The sequence below is a fragment of the Rhinatrema bivittatum genome, chromosome 8, assembly GCF_901001135.1.
Source record: "Rhinatrema bivittatum chromosome 8, aRhiBiv1.1, whole genome shotgun sequence".
NCBI lineage: Eukaryota > Metazoa > Chordata > Amphibia > Gymnophiona > Rhinatrematidae > Rhinatrema > Rhinatrema bivittatum.
Window position 1 is genome coordinate 77580259 of NC_042622.1, and position 22204 is coordinate 77602462.

The 22204-nt window shown below is 47.2% G+C and overlaps 1 protein-coding gene and 1 long non-coding RNA gene across 7 annotated transcripts in view; one reads left to right on the top strand and one right to left on the bottom strand.

Moving 5' to 3' along the window:
* Window positions 1–3548, bottom strand: part of TTC16 (tetratricopeptide repeat domain 16) — a 131220-nt gene extending 127672 nt beyond the window's left edge. For 3 of the 6 annotated variants that reach the window (XM_029611036.1, XM_029611041.1, XM_029611042.1), the window contains exon 1: window positions 3159–3284. The gene's annotated coding sequence lies outside the window, so the exon portion shown is untranslated. Of the gene's footprint in view, window positions 1–3158; window positions 3301–3445 lie in introns of those variants that run through there. The other 3 variants (XM_029611039.1, XM_029611038.1, XM_029611040.1) reach the window with 3 other exon arrangements.
* A 34-nt stretch (window positions 3549–3582) lies between these two features.
* Window positions 3583–22204, top strand: LOC115096442. Its single transcript, XR_003858074.1, has 3 exons — window positions 3583–3939; window positions 12495–13107; window positions 20457–22204. It is a non-coding gene; the product is annotated as an uncharacterized LOC115096442 (long non-coding RNA).

A 22204-nucleotide genomic window follows, 5' to 3' on the forward strand; every position in this document is an offset into this window, starting at 1 on the left:
CTCGCTCAGTGCAAGCCCGGGAACTCCTATGGCGCATTCCTTGTTATCCCCACGCTATGTCTTGTCAATATGCAACAATCTGCTCTGAAAGGGCTTATTTTCTTTCAGTTATATCCAGTGTAATCCGTTATTGCTTCAACATGTGATAAAAGAGTCCAAAATAGAGAGAAACAACCAGGCTAGCTGTGCAGTCCGCAGGCGACAAAGCGAGTTGATCAAAGTAGCTTGTACTGACCCATGATAGAGTCAGCAGATATGCCAGCACAGATTAGAGTTACCAGAAAGAGTTGTACAGTCCGCAGCAACAGCACTAGCTGATCAAAGCCTCTTGCACTTACTTGCAGCAGAAACCACAAGTATGCCAGCGTTTGTAGGAATTACCAGAGAAATTGGTACAGCCTGCAGTCAAAAACAGTAGTTGATCAAAGCAGATTGCACTCACACGCTGTGAAATCAGCAAGGATGCCAGCGATTATGGGATTAACCAGATAGAATCGTGAAATGCACATTCAAAACATAAGGTGATCAAAGCAGCTTGCACAGACCCTCTTACAAAATCAGCTGGGATGTTAGCATGTATGATAAGTGTTAAATAGAGAGAGAGGAAGGGCTGTGCTCACAGTATTGTCATCAAGCAAAGAGATCCATAAGAGTCAGGAGACTGCATCTTCATAAATTATTGCCCATCTCAGCTAACCCCTCATAGATTAAGCATACCGAGGCAGCAAGCCAGAAGCCGGGGATTGGAGGTGTATACTCGAGCGGATAGCCGCCACCTTGGCCATGTGGCTGGCGTTGGGAACTGGCTCTGCGTTCTGGGTCCCTCGCCATTGCAGCCCCAAGTTTCTGCCGCCCCAACTCTCCCAGGTCAGTCTGACTGCCTCACAACTCGTTTGCACTTTATCCCTTCAAGCTCCTCCCAAGTCTGCGCTGCGAATGGTGTTTATTTCTTACTGGGTCGCCGGGCCGGCGCCATTTTAGGCGCGTAGGATGGTGATCTGAGATGTGAGGTGTCTGTTATTCCCTACCGCGGCATCCAACGCTCTGCGCTGCGAAGTCCTGGACAGTGATTTATGAGGGCTCTCACCGAGAAAGCCCGATGAAAATCGCCACCGTTTCAGCCTTTTGGAAGGAGAAAGATAGAAGGGAGCCGCGGAGCTCTCACTTCCGACTGTCCTCGGGTGACGTCATCACCGGAAAATCAGGCACGCGATTCTGTATTTAAATTAGGGCCCGCGCTAATAAGGAGGTGCTAGGGACACTAGTGCGTCCCTAGCCCCTCCTTATTGGCGGAAGCAACAGCTGTCAGTGGGTCTGACAGCTGACGCTTAATTTTACCAGCGTCGGTTGTCAAACCCGCTGATAGCCACGGGTTCGGAAAACGGATGCCGGCAAAGTTGAGAGTCCGTTTTCCAACCCACGGGCAGATTATTATTATTTTTTTTTATTTTTGGGGCCTCCGACTTAATACTTTTTACTTTTAGTTTTCTTTACCTCCGACTTAATATCGCTATGATATTAAGTCGGAGGTACAGAAATTTCAGATGGCAGTGGGCAAGTGTACAGAAAAGCAGTTTTCTGTACACTTGCCCACTGCCATCTGAAATTAACTGCTGCCTTTGGCAGGCGTTAATTTCTGAGAGTAAAATGTGCAGCTTGGCTGCACATTTTACTTTCTGTATTGCGAGTACTAACTAATAGGCTCATCAACATGCATTTGCATGTGATGAGCACTATTAGTTTCGGGGGGGGGGGGGGGGGGGTTTGGCCCTGAGTTTTCCACGCGCTGTTACCACCCCTTACAGTATAAGGGGTAATAATACCACGTCAAAAATGCGCAGCCAAACGGGGGCTAAACGGTGCGCTCAGCTGAGCACACCGTTCTGAATCGGCCTGATATTAAGCAGGCTAAGGTTTATGGCATGTTGGTAACCACCCATGGTACAGAACTTTCTTTAGGGATACCTGGTGCTTAGTGGCCAGGATGTTAGAGACAGGAATAGTTATTTTCTAAATGCTATATCCTGCCAAATCTGATAAATAAAAGTCTATTTCTGAGGAGAACACATTGTCTTTTTCCTGAGTTTAGGATCGTGAAGTGGGAGGTGAACTGGAAGTGTCCTGCAGCAGACAGGTCCCTGCACCCCTAAACTTGCTTACAGTCTTTTCAGCAGACCTGCCAGGACATCTCTAAGTTCCTGGAGTATCCTGGGATGCACCTTATGCACCCCTCAGGGCCTTGTCCACTTTCAGTTTCCCTAGCTCTTCCTACCTATTCTCTTCTGTAAAAGGAGTAGTGTCTATGCCATTCCCAGCAGTGGTCCTTCTCCAGGTTCTTCTTTAGTGAACATTGAACTGAAGTATTTATTTAATATTTCTGCATTTCTTCACCTGTCTCTACACATTACTTCTTGTCAGCTTTCAATTTCAATATACCACTTCAGGCCTTCCTTCTTTTTCCGAAATATCTAAAAAATGTTTTTTCACCTCTCTTTACCTCTTTGGCAATCCTTTCTTCCACTTGACCTTTTGCTTTCCTGATTTCTTTCTTCATCTCCCTCATTTTGACCAGTTATTCTTCCATGTGTTCCTCTTTTTGAGATCTTTTATAATTCATGAATGCTGTTCTTTTTGCCTCTATTTTTTCAGCCACCTCCTTTGAGAACCAAAACAGTTTCGTTTTCCTTATGCTTTTGTAACATATAGATTTGTTGCCTTTTAATTTGGCCACTGTTGTTCCACCTCGCCCATTTTCTCCCAGTCTTCTAGTTTTCAACTAAAAATGTGCACTGAAATCCAGCACAGTGTTTTAATGCCCAGATTGCTGCTTTTAAGTACCTACCAGCCTCCCTTCAGCAAAACTAGCCTGACTCCCCCAGGTTGGAGTATCAGAAATCCAAGATGGGCTAAAATCTTCCTCCTTGAAGTGGGTCGCTTGGCATCTCTGCCTTCCAAAGCTCACTCCCCCCTTCTGCTTCACAGCTGCCAAGGGACCCAATTCAAAGAAGGGAAAGTTGGGCCAGTCCTGGGTTTTGGACAACACCCTCCGCCCTCCCCATTCCGTTGCATTCTAGTATTTAGTTCAAAACAACGGGTCTAAATTTTCCTTATAGGAACTGGGTCACTTAGCAGCTCTGCTTTCTTCTCCATTTAACTACCCCCTTTCTGGAGCTCCACTGCAACGACCTTCTGACCCTCTCGAGCAGGGACTAAAGCGAAAACCATGAGCATCGACACTCTTCTTACAGCAGTCATCCAAGGATGTCCACAGCCGGCGAGTGGGCCGTTGTTATGGACGTCTCCAAGGAAGAGGGCCAACAGAGGTATTACCCAGAGGTTCTCCTCAATCCCGTTTGCCCGAAGGTTACGGAGTGGGAACCGCAGGGATAAACGGCTGTTGGCCTGCGCAGGGACGATCCGCTTCCTTTGCGCCATAATTCCTTACCAAGGATTGGGGTTTGGATACCGAGTAATGTCTGTGTTGTCAGACGGTTCTGGTCACCCCAGAAGAAAACGCTTCCTATCGGTGTCCGTGCACACTCTGCACTGCCAAATAGAAAGGGAAGGGAGGTACCATGTTTGGTGTTAAGAGAGGTTTGGAATGCATAGGCCGCTCCCTGAACTGAAAATGGGCGGGATTAGAGGATCTGGAGGGTGTTGCTTAAAATGTGATGTAACTCACTAGCCAAAAGGAGGGCTGGCTAAATCTGGATCTCAAGGGCCGCAAACGGGCATGGCTATCCAAAATGAATATTCATGAGATAGTGCATGCATACCTGTTTTATGCATAAACACTATGGATATCGTGAAAACCAGGCCTTTGTATAGCTCTTGAGGACCGGTATTGGCTACCTCTGAAACAGAGACTTATGAACTAGTAAAATGTCTGTGTATTTCCATTATAAATGAAGACAGGATCTAATTCCACCTTGTGTGGAGGTAAGTCCTTGGTGGGCAGTGGGTGAAATATATTAGACGTCTGCTTTTGAAAGTTGGTAATTTTGGGGAGGGGAAAGTTTGCTATCTATAATGTCACCCTTTCTACTTGTTTGTGTGTGACCCTCCCCAATATTTAATCTAGTTATTGTTCTGGTGTCGAATAGAAATACCACCTTCACACAATACATTGTTATTGTATCATTTACATAGTGCTCTAAGTCTGTGCACTTTACGGCAAATTACTTATTTGAGCCCTTGCCCAAAATAGTTTACAATCTAAGAGGGTGTCTGAGGCAACAAAAAGTGACAATAAGTGATAGTGGAGAAGCAGATCTGTTTCCCAGTTAATTACTCTTAACTCACAGGCCGATACAGTAAAAGTCGCGGGCGAGCGCACAGGCCACTCTCCTGTGCCCACGATTCAGTAAAAAAAAAAATATTCAAATTAGGGCCCGCTAGGGACACTAGCGCGTCCCTAACGCCTCTTTTTTGACAGGAGTGGCGGCTGTCAGCGAGTTTGACAGCCGACGCTCAATTTTCCTGGCGTCGGTTCTCGAACCCGCTGACAGCCATGGGTTCAGAAACCAGACGCCGGCAAAATTGAGCATCCGGGTTTCAAGCCGCGGGCCGATTTTACTTTTTTTTTTTTTTTTTTTTTGGGACCTCCGACTTAATATCGCCATGATATTAAGTCGGAGGGTGTACAGAAAAGCAGTTTTTACTGCTTTTCTGTGCACTTTCCCGGTGCCGGCAGAAATTAACGCCTGCCTTTGGGTAGGCGCTAATTTCTGAAAGTAAAATGTGCGGCTTGGCTGCACTCAAACTTGCTATAATAACACTGTGGAGTTGCCGTTTTGAATGAATATACTTTCTCACTGAACTGTATGTGGACATTGAATTTATTCTGCACATTCTTTTGGATGATTTGAAAATTCTAGAATGTCCATTTTCAGCTGCTGGGCAGTTGGCAAAGTTATCCAAAAAACGTATCTAGCTAACATGGCTGGTATATTTAGCGAGATACGTTTATCTGGCTAACTTTAGGACTACTCTCCAGAAGTCCAAAAGTTAGCTAGATAACTTTAAAAATTAGTATTATCCAGCTGACTTAATCAGATAATGCTGCTCCACCTTGGACTGCCCCTGACCTAGCCGGATATGCTTTTAGTATTACTTGCTATTCTGGGTTCCCTGTACGTACCCGGATCAGTCCAGACCACCTGGGTTGTGACTCCGCACCAGCAGATGGAAACAGAGCAAGACCTGTCGGGCTCCCTACATATAGTAAGGCGCCACGCACAGCCCCTCAGTCTTACTCTGTCTCCAGCAGATGGGGCAGGTTCACCCACAGCCTCTGGGATCCCTGGGTAGTTTTGTTAGTTAGTCAGGGATAAGGAAAACGTTTAAAAAAAAGAAGAAGAAAAGAGTCTCCCTCGGTCTGGAAGCTTCCCAGGGGGGGTTGGAAGGTTCTGAGGGGACCACCCCCACCTGGTTGAGGCCGCTGTTGAGGGTCAAGGACCCGGCCCGGATCTGGTAGCAGCGTCGGAGGTGACACCGGGGAGCCCGGTTCACTCACCCCCGCTGGAGCAGAAGAATCAGGACCCGGGACAGCGGCGACAAGTTAAAAAAAAAAAAAAAAAGGTCTTAGTTTTGTTTTTTGTTGTAGCCGCGCCGACTCTCCGTTCGTTGTTCTTCGCGGGCGGGGGTCGGGTAGTTTAATTATTTTGAATTAATTAGTGGTTTCTTCGTCTTGTTTTCGCGGCGAGAAGCAGCGGATGCCGAGGGGAGCTGCTTGCCGCGCGTGCGACGGGGTATGTAGTAATTGTGTGTCGGGCGGCGAGGGGCCGTCCGAGGTCGGTCGGGGGGCCGCTCTCGGGCGGCATGTTTGCCGCTGCGCGCCGGGCAAAGCGAAAGCAGCAGTGCTGAGCTGTTCCCACTCAGCGCGGGAACGGCGGCCATTTTAGAAGTCGTCCGGGAGGCCACACGGAAGGCTGCCAGTAATGGTGGCATGCCTCCCGCGCTTTCTCCACAACAACGGGCCCTCGGGGGGGAAGCCCTGGGGGGGCCTGGATCGCCAGCGGAGCGGAGTCTGGAGAAGGCATCTTCAGGCTCAGAGGCCTCTTTTTCGTCGGACTTCGCCCTGCTTCTCCGGAAGGTCTTAAAGTACAAAAAGTCCAGAAAGAAGGTGGAGAGGGCGACGGCCTTGGGGGGCTTGGACAGTCGTTCACAGCCCCGGAAGAGGACGGCTAGGGATAGGTCCCGGGAGGACCTACCTAGGGAGAAGCGGCCGCTGCGGGGCGTCCTGCAAGATACGGACACAGAGTCTACATCCTCAGAGGAGGCGGATCCGGCCGCAGGGGCCCCAGGAAGGGCTGGAGGGCCGGAAGAAGAGGAGCCAGTCCAACCGGGCACCGGCAAGGGGGCGCAGGCAGCGGATGGCGATGACCTGAAAGTGGTACGCTTGTTCCGGAGAGATGAACTTGCACCACTCATTCCGGCCATACTCCGGGAGCTTGGAGTGGATGCTCCACCGGTGGAGTCCCGGCCGGGGGCCAAAATGGACCCAGTATTGTTGGGCCTTACGGGCCCGGCGGTAGCGTTTCTGTTCCACTTCTCAGCGTTCGACATTCTATTCCGGGAATGGGATACCCCGGAGTTGGGTCTGAAAGTGAGTAAGGCAATGGACAAGCTGTATCCACTGCCAGAGGACGCGCTGGAACTCCTTCGCCTCCCCAGAGTGGATGCAGCAGTGTCAGCGGTAACAAAGAGGTCCACGATCCCCGTCACAGGTGCGACGGCACTCAAGGATATTCAAGATAGGAAGCTGGAGATGCAGCTTAAAAAGGTTTTTTAGGTCTCGGCCTTAGGAGTACATGCGGCTATTTGTAGTAATTTTGCTCTACGGGCTGGGCTGCGCTGAGCTCAGGTGCTCCAGGCAAATGCAGGTCTCTCGGAGGAGGAATCCGCACAGGCAGATCACCTGGAAGCGGTGATCACTTACAGCGCGGATGCTTTCTATGACTTGCTGCGGACGTCGGCCAGGGCCATGGTTTCCGCGCGCCGTCTCCTCTGGCTTCGTAATTGGGCGGCGGAGGGGTCGTCCAAGGCTCACCTTGGCTCGTTACCGTTTAAAGGGAAGTTATTGTTTGGAAAACAGCTGGACGACTTGATGCAGTCGCTCGGAGAGAACAAGGCTTTCAAGTTGCCGGAGGACAGGCCCAGGGTTCGGACTTCCTTCACCACTAGGAACCGTTTTCGGGGGAGTAGACGTCAGCGTCCGCAGAGATCGTCCGGTTCCTTTTACCGGTCCGGATCCTCCAGGTCGTCCTCGTGGTTTCAGTCCTTTCGAGGGAAAAAGTTCGGGAGACAAGGTGGTCCCTCGTCGGGAGTGGGGCCTAAGTCTGCCCAATGAAACACGGAGGGTCCATTCCCCGCGGCAGCCTCCGGAAATCGTTCCAAGCGTAGGAGCCAGGTTGGCGTTGTTTTCCGAGGAATGGACCAAAATAACATCGGACCAGTGGGTCCTCAGCGTGATAAGTCAAGGTTACGCTTTAAATTTTGCACGAACTCCAGCGGACAAGTTCCTCGTGTCACCTTGCAAGGGGCTAGACAAGCGCGTAGCGGTGAGGGATACCCTCCGACGGCTGGAAGACCTGGGCGCAATTGCTCCCGTGCCACCGAGACAGCAACGAAAGGGTCGGTACTCCATTTACTTCGTAGTACCAAAGAAGGAGGGCACGTTCAGACCAATTTTAGACTTGAAAAGGGTCAACAGGTGCCTTCGTATTCCATGCTTCAAGATGGAGACGATTCGGTCGGTGGTGGCCTCGGTTCGACCGGGCGAGTTCCTAGCTTCACTGGATCTCACGGAAGTGTACCTTCACATCGGCATCCAGCCGTTCTATCACAGATTCCTCAGGTTCTGTATCCCCGGCAGACACTATCAGTTCAGAGCTCTCCCTTTCGGGCTGGCCACTGCTCTGCGCACTTTTACCAAGGTAATGGTAGGGGTGGCAGCCCAGCTCCGGAGGGAGGGTCTTCTGGTACACCCATACTTGGACGATTGGCTCATCCGGGCCAAGTCCGAACTTTGTGTCGTCAGGCGGTCTCCAGGGTCCTACAACTCTTGCGCTCCCTCGGATGGGTGGTCAATCTCGCCAAGAGTCGACTGGATCCCACCCAGAGATTGGAGTATTTGGGAGCGCTGTTTGACACAAAGCTGGGCAGGGTCTCGCTGTCCCAGGAGCGGGTGTGCAAACTGCAAAGTCAAATGAGGCGCTTGTTGTCTCTGCGGTGCCCTCAGGTGTGCGATTATCTGATGGTCTTAGGCTCTATGGCATCAACGCTAGCTTTGGTTCCCTGGGCCTTCGCTCATCTACGACCGTTGCAATCAGCTTTGCTTTCCCGATGGAAACCGGCGTCGGAAGAATTTCACCTCCCGCTTCCGCTCACGGACCAGGCGAGGTCCAGTCTGCAGTGGTGGCTCCACTCCGACCATCTGACATGTGGGGTATCCCTGCTCATGCCCAATTGGACGGTAGTCACGACAGACGCCAGTCTCTCTGGCTGCGGAGCGGTCTGTCTGGGACGCTCGGTGCAGGGACAGTGGTCCAGGGAGCAGTCACAGTGGTCCATCAATCGCTTGGAGACCAGGGCAGTGACGCTGGCGATGCAAGCCTTCCTCCCGCTGATACGAGGGAGGGCGGTCCGAGTGTTATCGGACAATGCAACCACGGTGGCCTACATCAGTCGCCAAGGCGGGACGAGGAGCCAGCTAGTGGCGGAGGAGGCACACCGATTGATGCGCTGGGCGGAGCAGAATCTCAGCAACATTGCGGCATCTCACATCGCCGGCGTCGACCATGTCCAAGCGGACTTCCTCAGCCGCCATCGACTGGATCCAGGAGAATGGGAGCTGCCGGAGGTCGCTTATCGTCTCATCTGCGACAGGTGAGGACAGCCGCACATGGACCTGATGGCCACCGCTCAGAACACAAAGGCTACACGGTTTTTCAGCCGGCGGAGAGAGCGAGGGGCAGAAGGCGTCGATGCGCTGGTACTTCCCTGGCCCACGGACGTGTTGCTGTATGTGTTCCCTCCTTGGCCCCTGATGGGCAAGGTGCTTCGGCGAATAGAGTTGCACTCGTCGGAGGTAATTCTGATAGCGCCGAAGTGGCCTTGGTTCGCGGATCTCCTCCAACTAGCAGCGGAACCGCCACTTCGGTTTCACGGGGCCGCGGCTCTCCTCCGTCAAGGACCCGTCTGTTTGGAGGAGGCGGATCACTTCTGTCTCGCGGCTTGGCTTTTGAGAGGAAACGTCTGAAGGTCAAGGGGTATTCGGATGCGGTGGTAGCCACCTTGTTGAGAGCTAGGAAACAGTCTACGTCCTTAGCCTACGTTCGGGTTTGGGCGGTGTTTGAGGACTGGTGCAGGTCTCGCAAGGTGAATCCCATACTGCCGTCCGTGCCCGAGGTCCTCGCTTTTCTCCAGGAGGGTCTCTCGAAAGGGCTGTCTTGTAGTACCCTTAGAGTCCAGGTAGCTGCACTCGGTTGCCTCAGGGGAAAAGTGCAGGGGGTGTCTTTGGCACTCCACCCGAATGTAGCGCGTTTTCTTCGAGGGGGCTAAACATTTGTGCCCGCCGGTGCAGCATCCTTGTCCGTCCTGGAACCTAAATTGGGTTCTTTCCGCTTTGTGCGCGGCGCCGTTTGAGCCAGTAAAGCGGGCGACCCTAAAGGACCTTACTCTAAAGACAGTTTTTCTTATTGCGATCGCGTCGGCGAGACGAGTTTCGGAGTTACAGGCTCTGTCTTGTAGGGAGCCGTTCTTACGGATCTCGGAATCAGGGGTTTCCTTGAGGACGGTTCCTTCCTTCCTACCGAAGGTGGTGTCGGCGTTTCATTTGAACCAGTTGATTGAGCTTCCCGCTTTTCCGGTCCGGGAGCGTCTGGAGAATGGGACAAAGGACTTACGAAAACTTGATGTCCGCAGAGTTCTTCTCCGTTATCTGGAGGTTACGAACCCTTCCGGGTCTCAGACCACCTGTTTGTCTTGGTTCTGGTCCTAAGAGGGGTGCTGCAGCTTCTCGTACTACGATTGCGCGTTGGCTCAAGGAGGCCATCGGCTCAGCGTATATTCTGCGGGGCAAGTCGGTCCCTGGGGGCCTCCGGGCTCACTCGACACGGTCACACGCCACTTCGTGGGCGGGAAGCCTCTCAGGTTGTCCCCGCAGGAAATCTGCAGGGCGGCGACTTGGAAGTCGTTACATACCTTTACTAGACATTACTAGCTGGATGTCCAGGCCGCTGATTCCGGGGGTTTTGGAGGGAGAGTACTCTGAGCGGGACTCTCTGGTTCCCACCCTCGGTAATTAGCTCTGGTACATCCCAGGTGTCTGGACTGATCCAGGTACGTACAGGGAAAGGAAAATTAGTTTCTTACCTGATAATTTTCGTTCCTGTAGTACCATGGATCAGTCCAGGATCCCACCCGTGTAGTCTGTTTGTTGTTTAGTCTGAAGTAACGGAGAGTCCGCTTGGTTGGATTCAGGTTCTAGTTTTGTTGAAGTTGATTGTAATTCTGTTCGCCTCTGGTTCTGGCAGTTCTGTTCCAGCTGGGAGTGGTTTGAATTGGCCTTTTTGGAGGACAGTCTAGTTAGATAGTCTGATAGTTCGATCTTTGCTTTGACATTACATAAGACTGATGGGCTATGGGTGGCAACTTACTATATGTAGGGAGCCCGACAGGTCTTGCTCTGTCTCCATCTGCTGGTGCGGAGTCACAACCCAGGTGTCTGGACTTATCCATGGTACTACAGGAACGAAAATTATCAGGTCAGAAACTAATTTTCCTTTCAGACCGTGCACACTGGCATTCTTCCCAGGAGCTTGGGATCTGGGGGGGGGGGGGGCTAATCTCATTGGGGTCTACACCTGGAGTTACCTGAGGGGCTTGTCACCTGCAATCACACAGAACTATCTCGGGGGGAAGGGGGGGCTTACCCAATGTAAACGCACACAATTAGGGATTATACTTGGGGGCTTGAACCCAGGTGTTTTTTCCCCATGCAAATAGCTACACATAAACTTTGACTTAGTACATCATGGTTCCAGGTATTTAGGAAGATAAGTTTATTTGAGCAATAAGAGGATAGAACAAATAAAATCAGATCATACAGAAAAGTTACTTGCAGATAATAATTGTTACATATATATATAAAGCTTACATGTTTTCAAAGGATCAATCTGTGCCATCAAGTCCTCCTACTTAATATCATTGCGATATTAAGTAGGAGGAAAAACAAAACAAATAAAGTTAAAAAAAAAAAAAAATACCGGCAGTCGGATGCAGGAAACGGATGCCCAACTGATAAGTGTCCGATTCCTGAACTCCTGGCTGTGCGGTGTTTAGGAAAACCAGTGGACGACCGACACTGATCGGGTTCTCCTTAGCAAGGAGGCGCTAGGGGCTCGCAAGCGACCCTAGCGCCTCCTTACTAACATGACCCCCTAATTTAAATATTTCATGGCGCCCCCAAGGGGTTCGCCTGGGGGCGCGTAAGAAAGCGGGCGTTGACTGTTCAGCGCCTGCTTTCTGTGCATATTTATTGCATTGGCTCCTAAATGCTTAGGAGACCAGCAGTGTTCTCTTTCTCTTTGTTCTTTTCAATTTCAGGCACAACTGTGTGGTGTTCACTCTCTCAGACTTAGTATCAGTCAATTAGTTACTTTCTCACCATAGAACTACTGGAATAACTACAATAAACAGATTCTTGCCTATTCGTACACATTTCACAGTGCAAAACAGTTAAATGAGTTCACTTGGAGGTTGGCCTGTGGCGTTCAAACTAGTCTGTGCTGGGTGAGAACTCTGAATCCATACAGCCTAACTTTTAAATAAATCCTCAGCCACAGTGGTCAGAACCAATTTCATTACACTCCCTAATTCTGAGAGGTGTGTAGGCTTAACTCAATTTTTTGTAATGCTGGGAATTTTAACACCTGGTCAAAGGCAGAGTAAAGTTAATTCATATTTCTGGAGCTCCAGTTAGTCTGTGTGCCATGCCTCAGAGTGGTTCAGGACCTGGAATTTGGAGGTGTGGAGTTCAGGGTTCCTAGACTCAAGTTTTGTACCCCTAAGTTTTAGGAGCACAACTTTTGAGTTTACAAATCATGGTTCTGCACACAGAACATATAAATCACAATTTGTGTTCATTAAACATGATTTAAGCACACTATTCATTTTGTTGAAGACATTTTTAGGCTTACATATGGTTTTTTTTAACTCTGGATGTGTTTGCTTACTGCTTCAGGAATTAACAAAGCTACTTATTTATTTATTTGTTGCATTTTTTTAAATGTCTGTCCAGCCAAGGGCTTTTTAACATATGTGCTAAGAAAATATGCTGGGAAATACAACACACTTTTTTGTTCCCGTTTTGTTATATTGGGCCTATAATAGGCATTTATTGTCATTGATATCCATAACATTTCATGACCCTGTCAATTTTATATGTGCACTTGTGCAGTTAGCATTGTTCAATTTTTTTCTCTTTTCAGGTTCACGTTTTTATAGATGAAAGGAATTGCCATGGGCACTGCCATAGCACTACTTATAGCCAACATTTGTGACTGCTTTTGAAGAGAAGTCCGGAATTACACTCACCAAGCAAGACTACTATGTCCATCTGATAAACTCCTTGCCGCCAGCCCTTGTAGTCTCTGCTGCACTTAACTCCCTTCTCAAACTGCCTCCATCTCCAACCCCACTTCACACCCTACCCAGATTCTGACTGCCTACTTCTATGACAAGGTTCACAAGATTAATTTTATGTAATTCCATCTCCCCCTTCTCATTCCTGACCTCTTCTTTTGGCCCTTGCCACCCTTTCTTCCTTTTCTGAAATCACAAAGAAGGAAACTGCCAATCTTCTCTCCTCTCTTCTACTTGTTATCACCTGCTCCTTTATCTATTTGTCACATCCTCAAGCAATCGCTTTCCACTGCAATTTTTCCTGCTACCTTCAAACATGCTGCGATCACATTGTATAAAAAAACCTCTCTGGACCTTTCATTCTCAAGTTAGAAGACAAGGAGTGACTATAGACTCAGTTTGTCTATGAAACCCCAGATCAGAGCTGTTACCACAAAAGGTTTTTCCTGTCTTTGACTGGTAAGACATATGTTCTTTCTTGATATTGCATGATTTGAGATTGGTGATTCAAGCAATAGTATTAAATCACCAGGATTACTGCAATGCAATAAACAGGCTGTCCAAAAATTTTAATAAGCAGTTTTCAGATTATCCAACATGTATTGCTAGGATTTTGACAAGAGGTAGACAATGGAAGCATGCTACCCCCTCCTAGCCGGTACATTGTTCCTAAAAAAAAAAAGGTAACACTGAGTCAGGATCGCTGCCGGCAGCGGTGTAGCTGCGAGCGGCACGGGGGCTTTGCATCGCAGCTTGAGCTCCGGCGGTAGGGTGAAATTTCAGGAGGTTCCCGGGCCTGTCGCTACTGGTGGCGGTCTGCTCCTGTCGCGCACGCCTTTTTTCTAGCGGCTGGCATGCCACGTGGTGCACGTTGTGCAGCCTGCAGGGAGCTATCTTCGCGGCTCTCCCGCTCGGGCCTCTGCTCGAGATGCCTCCTCGGCAGAGAAGGCTCGTCTGGCACGGCAACAGCAATGGTGTCTGGGCTCCAGGCACGAGCCGTCCCGCTGCTAGCAGGGAGAGCGGGACTGACCCGTTCCCGCTAAGTGTGGGAACGGTGGCCATTTTGTATTCCCTCACTGCTGCGGAGGCAGCGAGGGGAGGAGGGGATCTCCCTCCGGTGCTCTTGCCAGCTGATCTGAGCCTGGGAGGTCCCCAGGCCCCTTTTGCTGAGCTCCCTAACGATGGCCCCTGGTCTCCCCGGGGGGTGGGGATTTCACGAGCCCAGCCGGTTTCTCAGTGGATTTTATGCTCCTTATGCACCAGACCTTTTTTGGTCAGCCAGGCCTAGCTTGGGGGCTGTACCGGCTTCAGTTTCCCGAGGAGCCCCATAGGAAGGTCCCCAGACGGCTGGAGCCACAGGGGGTCTATCCAGGTATGGAAGGTCAGGGGCCCCTCGGAGGATCCTGATTCGCTGGACCGAGATCCCAGGGTTGCCTTGGAGGATGACCCTTCCTCGGGAGCGGACCCAGATGATGTGGAGAAGGCGGTACCCTTGGAGGGAGATGATCCTAAGGTAGTTTGTCTTTTTCAATGAGACAAACTTAATCCTCTCATTATGTATGCCCTGGCGGAGCTGGGAATCGTGGTCCCTCCGGAGGATCCCACCCAGGACATGGTGGACACGGTGTTAGCGGGGTTGTGGGGTCCGGCAAAGACTGTTTCTCTTCCCTGCTCTGGTTCAGCAGCTGATGGTCCGGGAGTGGGATACTCCAGAAGCGGGCCTGCGGGTAGGAAGCGCGATGGATAAGCTCTACCCATTGCCAGAGGAGACGCTAGAGCTGTTAAAGTTACCTAAGGTGGACGCCTTGGTGTCAGCTGTCACCAAGAGGACAACCATTCCAGTGACTGGGGCAGCAGCCCTCAAGGACCTCCACGATCGTAAGCTTGAGGTGCTCCTTAAGCACAGTTTTTAAGTCTCTGCGCTTGGTATTTGAGCAGCGGTCTGCAGTAGCTTAATGCTTCGGGCTAGCCTGATCTTGGGAACATCATCCCTAGATCAGTCCAGAGGAGTGGGAAGAGGGAAGGAAAATTGGTTCTTACCTGAATTTTTTTTTAAGTCTTATAGATCAGTGCAGAGTGCCCTGGATTTTTTGAAGACTGCTCTATTCTGTATATAATTATGTCAGTCTTTCACTGCTTGGTGTTCAGGTTCCTCTGTGTACTACGGTAGTACTTTCCAGTCTGGTGGTTATCGTTCCCCTGCTCATTTGATAGTGGAGGGTGGTTGGTTTTGTTTTTGATATTGCACATTTGCTTGGGTACAATTCATACTGCGTGACTGCAAGTGGCACACACGGCTTATGTACCATAGTACAGTGAAGCTTTTGTTCTCTGTCTTCATCTGCTGGTTGGGGAGAAAAGCCCACTCATGTGGATTAATCTGTGGGGCTTAAGGAACAAAAATTAGGTAAGAACCAATTTTCCTTTTGTACCTCGCCCATAAAGGTGGATGGGTGAGAAATGCATATTTAAATGAATAAATATAATACAGTAACAAGTACATTTTCAAAATCCGGCGTGCAGAAATCCCTGGAGATACGTGTGAGGCTGGACCGAGCGTGCGCCGAGCACATTTTCAAAACGACCTGGCCACGCGTGTATCTCCAGGTACGTACGGAAGACCTGGGGTTTTAAAAAGGGGGGGCTGGGGAGGGCCGGAGGAAGGATCGGAGTAGGAGCCTGCCAGATCAGCACCATTTTGCACTGTCCTAGTGAAGCATGTACCGGCAGCCAGCCAGCGTGCACAATTTACTTCTGCTCGGAGGAGCAGGTAAGTTGTAAAAATAAATGAGGGTAGATAGGTGGGATTTAAGGGTTGGGGAGGAGATGGGAAAAGGGAGGGAGTAGGGAAGATCCCTCCCTGTCCGCTCCTTTATTGGAGTGCGCGCATGTTATAAAGTCGCTGCATCTATTGTGCGTGCGGCTTTGAAACTTACCCTTAAATCCTCAGACTTAAGACACAATTGGTTCCTGTCTTAAATGAAATGCAATTCCAAACCAATTGTCACATAAGAACAATGTTCTGAATGGGGGAATGGTTCTAGCACCAGGGCCAAATATCCTATTTTCACCAAAATAATCTGAGATTTAGTAATATGTAGTACTGCAAAAAGCAGTGACTCATTTTATGGTAAAACAATTTTTATTGAGTGATGGAACAAGAAAAAATACAAACAATGGTCATTCCCTGAATACACCCACATTTAAAACATATATCCAGAAGCAGAGATCCCACACTTTAGATAAACCTTCACTCATGTTATCAAACCCTTCCCACCTTTCACCCGACCCTTCCCTCCCCATTCCATTAATGGTGTAGAACTTTTTTGTCCGAAGAGAAAAGTGTCAAGTCATGCTGTAGGATAGGACATGCTGTTTTGAGAAGTCTGTGGTACTTCTCCTATTGAAGTCACCTCACCAGGCCTCATGGGCATGGGAAACCCTCAGGTGTCTTAAAGTCGAAACAAGTGTTGTAAGTTGGATGAAGGCGTCAATTTAGTAACATTGTAATTCTGAATCATTGTAACTCAAAACATATTAAATAGAGGACTTCCTGTACCCAGATTTTTTACTTGTTTTGAAATTTGAATGGTCCAATCACTAATGCATAAAGAAGATGGAACATCAATATCAGGAGATCTGTACAGAATAATCACCTTATATATTTTATTTCAAATATTTACCTGTCCTTCCATAGTTCACAGTGGGATACATAATCAAACACTCACAGTAACTGAATGTTTGTATACAGGATGATAAAAATATATTACAGTTCTTAAAAATGGTCAAATGGGTCTTGATAGGCAAGATGAAAAAGATGAGACTTAAGCGCATTCTTGAACAAGTTTGGCTCTTTTATCAATCGTATCTAGACAGGCAAAGAGTTCCACAGGCGGAGGCTAGCAGTTGAAAAGGTGCGTTCACGTGTCTCATCTAAATGGGCATGCTTGTAGGATGGGATGTTGAGGAGGCTTTGATTTAATGACCAAAGAGGCCATGCAGGTGTGTAAATCTTCAGGGTAGCAGTGATCCAAGGAGAAGAGATGTTGTGTATGGAAGGCAATAGGATTCCAGATTAGTAATACCTTCAAAAAAAATGATGATAAAAATCTAAAACCAATGCAAGAATGTTCACTGCTTTAGCCCCTACCTGATGAAATGTTGCTATTCCAACCAAAATTCTGTCAGAACTATTTGTTGTTTCAGTGTTCCTTCAAGATGGTACTGTTTATTATGTACTGAATTTATGTCTGCATTCTTCTAAGATGTTGTTCTTTCTGAAATATTAGCCTAGATAAATACTTAAATTTTGTATTTACATTTGATCAGTTTTTGTGATTAATTTTAATTTTGCCCTTTAACTTATTTTTTATATTAATTTAACTTACCATATTTTATTTCTACTTGTACTGATTTGATTTTGCTGTTCCTCGCTTTGTACCAATTAATTTCTGAAAAATTGTGTCATAAATTATTAAATTACCTGCCCTGTTAACTCTCATCCCATCTCCCTCCTCCCTTTCGCATCCAGATTACATGAACATGCCAATAACCTCTACTATCTTGACTTTCTTTTATCTCAAACCATTTTCAATCCTCTCCAATCTGACTTTCGCCCTTTACATTCCACAGAAACAACCCCCACTGAAGTCTCCAGCAACCTGTTCCTGGCCAAATCAATGGGTCTTTACTTGATCATCATCATCTTTGACGTATCCGCTGCTTTCAACACTGTTTATCGTTACCTAATCCTTGATACTGTGTTCATTCAGATTTCTGGACTCTGTTCAACCTTTGTTCTCTTCTTACCTCTCCCATCACACTTTTAATATATGCTCTGGTGTATCCTCTTCAATCGCTATCCCACTATCAGTCGGTGTGCCTCAGGGCTCTTTCTTGGGGCCTCTTTTCTTCTCACTCGTAATGGTTCCTTGGTGTTTAGATCTCCACACACCCCTACCCCTGGCAATTCTGTACCATCTTTATGCTGATAACTCCCCAAACTACCTCACTATACCAGAAATCCATTCCCAGTCTCAGGCTCAGACTGATATTATCACCTGGATATCCCACTACCCACTTTAAATGTAACCTGGCAAAGCCAGAAACTTCTTATCTTCCCTCTCGCACCCTCCCTTTCTCTGTTTCTTGCTGTCATCCTCCCTGTAACCTTAGGGTCATCTTCGACTCGTCTTCTCTGAACACATCTAAAACACTTCTAAAGCATGTAATTTCTTTATAATATCACTAAAATGTCTCTTCCTTTCTGAAAATGCAACCAAAACCCTTATCCACTTCCTGCCTAGTTGACTGTAATCTGCTACTCACAGGTCGTCCACTGAACCATCTCTCTCTACTACAATGCCTCTACTACAATGCCTCTACTACAATCTCTCTCTACTACAATGCCTCTACTACCATCTCTCTCTACTACAATGCCTCTACTACAATGCCTCTTCTCAAGTTGCTACATTGCCTCCCTAAACATTCCTGCTTCTCTTACTCATGCACAAGTGCATTTGTTTCTCCGTTCCTCATCTCTCTCCTCCCTTATCTCTCCCTGCTCTCCTTCTCATGAACTCTGCTTATCAGGCAAATCACTTATATATGTCCTTCGTCAGCAACTTCACATCCATGCTTTCCACCTTGCTGTTCCAAATGTCTGGAATAGACTTCTTGAATCATTATCATGCTCCTTCAATGGCTGTATTCCAATCCAGACTAAAACACTATTTTTGTGAGGCTGCTTTTAAAATCTAACCCTTGTTCTCCTGATCATACCCTTGTTGATTTAAACATTTCCATAATAAGAGACACAGGGAGTTAAATGTATTTGTCCTGTTTATATGTCTTAAATAAATTGTAAGCTCTATGGACTGTCTCTCATATGTATTTGTACAATGCTTTCTACTTCTAGTAGAGATATAGAAATAAGTAGTTATCATAAATGTTTAATCAACCATTTTGGGATGAAAAGATTGTGTTGTAGAAACGTATCTGATACTTTCTATTATAGTCTGGTAGTGTTGATGAACATAATTATCATCAATGGTTTAGCACATGTGACTCGATTTTAAAACTTTTACATATGATTATTCAAATAGCCCCTTTTTAGACATTCAGATTAAACCTGTCTTTAGGGGTTATACAACCACAGGGGTATATTTTAAAAAAGAACGCACGTACACATGGACGTGCAATTTTATAACATGTGCACGCTGGTGGCACACGCAAGGGGGGTAGATATAGGCCATAATCATCGTCCGGCTTCCCCAGTTCCCTTCCAGTCCGTTGCAATTAAGGAGCTCGCTGGGAAGGAACTTCCCTTTCCTAACCTCCTTTCCCCTGTCCTTGGTGCCCCCCCCCCCCCCCCCCCCCCATTTTTTTACCTTTTTGCTCCTGCAAAGGATCTGTAGCAAGATGCGCGTGGTGGCACAGCGGCAAATGGCCACTGTCCCAGGTGCCTCTAGCCTCGCCCCGGACCGCCCCTCTGCTGAGGCCCAGCTCTTGTGCTCGTAACAGGGATTACGCGTGTGGCTGGGCCCCTTTTAAAATGCACATGTAACCCCTGTGTTTTATGCATATAGGCCATTAAAAATCCAGCTGACAGTCTTTAGAAAAGAGACTGAGTGGAACAATTTGTTTACTTCTGTGGCTGTGATACTACCTCTTTTATAGTTAAATTTGTTTATTAAGTTTAACAATGAACAACCAAGCCAGGCTGTGGGTACTCTTCTACACCCCAGTGTTCAAATTCTCGAAAGTACATCAAATAGTACCACCTGTCCCCGTCCCCCCCCCCCCCCCATGACCCAAAGTCAACCCTCTGCTGATCAGAAGATAGCAAGATATACAAAGTCCAGCAATCATTAAGATGCAAGATCATTCAAACCAAACTTCTCGCCTGGGAGAGAGATGTTGCAGATATAGGCCCCATATTTTCAGGAAAGATCAATGCTTTTTCTGTAAATCCAATTGTTCGACATATTTCTCCAATTGACAGGCCTGAAAGAGCATATTCTTCAATTGTCCAAGGATAGGAAGATCTCCTGTCGTCCATTTTTGTAAGGTACATTTTTTAGCCAATAAGAGTGCCTTTCAGCACCACAATTTTGTGTATCCTGAGGGAAAATTATAGGTGTGTAAATCATCGAACAAAAACACTTTAACATCAAAATCTAGCATCACATCTGTGACATTAGATAACCATTTCTGTACATCTTTCCAGTAAACTTGAATGTGTTCACATTTCAAAAAGCTGTGTCCCAAGGAGCCCACTACATGGTGACATTTCAAACAAAGATCAGAAAACACCAAGTGACATTTAAATGCTTGAGATTGGGAATAAAATACCCTAGTAAAAATTTAAACTGGGTTTCTCAAAGCGGAGCATTGATACAGATACTTTGAGCCTTAGCAAGACAACTGGAGGGAAAATCCCCGGTTATAGCTATACTTAGTTCCTGATTCCAACTCAACGCCACTCTCTCATAGCCAGGCTCTATGTGGGGGTTCCATAACATTTTATACCAAAAAGATTGAGTGATGATCTATCCACATCAAACAGTTCAAGTTGGATCTCTTGTTGATTGCCCCACAAGGTTGCAAGATTTAAAGACCTGAGATAATTTACACTACTGAAGGTAAGAAAACCTTTGTCTCAGGGAAAAATCATATTTGGAGCAAAGCTCATCATTTATTTATTTAGCATTTTTTTTATATACTGATCATATAGATCATCATAGGGCAAAATGGAATCTTCATCCATAAGAACATGTTTTATGACTCGTATTCTCTTTTGTACCCAGGTCCTAAAGGAGTAAGAAGTGGCGTCTGGACTGAAATCAACATTCCCACAAATGGGCAAAAAATGAGAGATCAGGTAATCAACTTTAGTTAGCCTACAATACCAATGCCATGTTTTTATTATTAGAATAGAAGAACACTGCGCTGAAGATGAGAAGGCAAAGCCCAGTGTGACCTATGTAATATTTAGCGCAACTCTTGGGGAGTGACCAGGCACACTTCCATTGGCAAAGGAGTGAAAAACGTCATCCTCAGCAACAGGTCTCCCACATGGCACATATTGCACGCCCCATTATAGTACCTCATATTTGTTAGGCCCAACCCACCATGTTCTCGCCCCCCCTCATTAACCGATTCAAGTGTAGCCAATAGACGAGCCCTACGCCACAAGAATTGACGCATTTGTCTCTCAATCCCCGCTACTTCCCCCCTCGTCAACCAGCAGGGCAACAGTTGAAAAAGATAGAGCCACTTGGGAAGGATTGACATTTGGTACAGATTCACCGGCCCCATCAGGGAGAGGGGGAGATCCATCCAGGAGTCCAAAAGTTGAGATGGGTGGAGAAGCACCAGTTTAAAATTCTCATTTTGCATTCTGGATAGATCCCTATGCAAGATGATGCCCAGGTACTTGAAAGAATCTAGGATCCATCTAAAAGGAAAACTAGTCCCACAAAGTGTCCACCCTACATCCCTCATTGATAAAGCTTCATTCTTGTCTAAATTTATTTTGAATCCAGACAGCACCCCATGGGTCCTAAACTCTTCTAGTAAATGTGTAAAGATGTGTGCACATCTCTGATGTGAACCAGAATATCATCGGCAAACGCCGAAAGCTTAAACATGGGTGCATTGCCCTGACCCAAGGATATGCCTCTTATTGGTGCTTTATTCTTAATCCTTAATAAGGATTCTAACGTAAGAAGGAATAATAGTGGAGAGAGTGGGAAGCCTTGTCGAGTACCGCTTCTTAGCACAAAGCTCTCTGAGGGAGATCCATTCATCAAAATAGAGGCAAGCTGGTTACTATAAAGCAACCATAACCCCATATGATAATAACCATCTAATCCCATGGTGAAAAGTACCTCCCACATAAACTACCAATTGACTCTATCAAAGGCCTTTTTGGCATCAAAGCTAAGAAGAAGAGAAGGCAAGTTACCCAATTTAATATATTCCATAGAGGCTACCACCTTGTGAACATTAAATACCAAGTTCCTCCCTTGTACAATCCCCACTTGTGCGTCACCTATGAGGTCTGGTAAGAAGCTGGATAACCTATCCACCATTATTTTGGCCTGTAATTTGATCTCAAAGTTTATCAGAGATATAGGCCGATACAATCCAGGTAGTAATGGATCATGCCCAGGTTTAGGTAGAACCGCGATATAAGCCAGATTAGGTATTCAAGGGAAATAGCCTTTCACTATAAGTTCTTAATACATTGCCCCCAAAGATAGCAGGATCTTATCCCCCATTAACTTAAAAAATTCCCTGGAAAACCATCTGAGCCAGGCACCTTCAAAAGCAGGGCTTGAACTTCTCAGTGGCATCTTGCCGTTGGCCTATGGTTGATAAGTTGCTTACTGGATAATAATGCCAGTTTTCTGGCATTTGATTCTAGTTTACATACTTTTCTTTTTATTGTTGTTTCGCTTACCTGCTGTTAGGGGAGGTGGGGTTCTCCATGGACGATAGCGGACCTCCCATCCCCTTTCATGTGGGGAATAATGATTGGAGTGATAGGAGT